The following is a 1099-nucleotide window of genomic DNA, read 5'->3' on the forward strand; positions in this document are numbered from 1 at the left end:
GGCGACAGACCCGTTGAACAATCTTGCTAGAGTCCCAGTAGCCGCCGAACCTTCCGACGGCGCCAACGAACCGTCCGACTGCACCAACGGTGCAATGCATATATATTGTATACACAGCTGACGCGCTAGCCAACCTTTGTGGTATGCTTGCGTGGATACGCTACTGCGTCGCGCCAAAACCATCAGTAAGTCTTCGCCGGCCCACACGAACCCTACAGACAAACAAGCATCAGCTCCCCCACACGGCGAAACCTCTCCCTCCAACACTGCAAACACCAACACCTATTGCAGTGGCTTTTTAATCGCGCACGAGGCCTTCAGGTGTCGTACAAACCTGCCCTAGTGCGCGGGCAGACCCCACCCGCACCGCTCAATGCAGGAAACGCACTCACCTGGCACGACTCAGCTCCGTTCTATCTCGACCACCGAAGGTGCCGAACTACACACTTCCTGAACAGACGGCAAACGAAGCAGTATTCAAATCGGCGAATCTCACCTCCGCAATTGGTCGCCTGACCAACTCACTTCAATACTCTAGCCGCACGCCGGGAAATAAATGCTCAGCCTGTCCCACTAGCCTTGCAGCTCATTTCATTTGAGTATGTCAAGCGCCGAGCTTGCAAAAAAACTCGCCCTGCCGCCTGCAGCTGCACGGCATCTGCCCCCAACACGCATAACGCATGATGGCCCTTTTGTGGGAGCATCCAGTCGCGCGTCTGCTCTGCGCTTTCATTGCTGTTCTATCCCGAAACCTAGACATAGGGCCTACTGCCTGTCGCGTGACGCAGTCACTCAGTTCCTTCGAGCTCCTGTCCCAATGTAGTATTTGCACATGCGCGAATCATGCCAATCATACGGATTCTAAAACGAAGGAACAGACATACCTTCCCAACGACCAGCTGGAATAGACGACATGGGGTAGAGCCACCTTCACTGCTTCGTTACACCGCTGCCGTCTGCAGGCGCCCGCGCGTCTCACCGCACTCATCTCACCGGGTGCTGTGGGCCGTAACAGTCTGCCAGTTGTGAGTTGGTCGCGGATGTCGACTGCGGACAGAAACGGCTGAAAACCCACATGGCTCTGCCACTCACGCCCAAA

Source organism: Eimeria mitis, genomic scaffold, assembly GCF_000499745.2.
Source record: "Eimeria mitis Houghton genomic scaffold, Emh_scaff3960, whole genome shotgun sequence".
Taxonomy (NCBI): Eukaryota; Apicomplexa; class Conoidasida; order Eucoccidiorida; family Eimeriidae; genus Eimeria; species Eimeria mitis.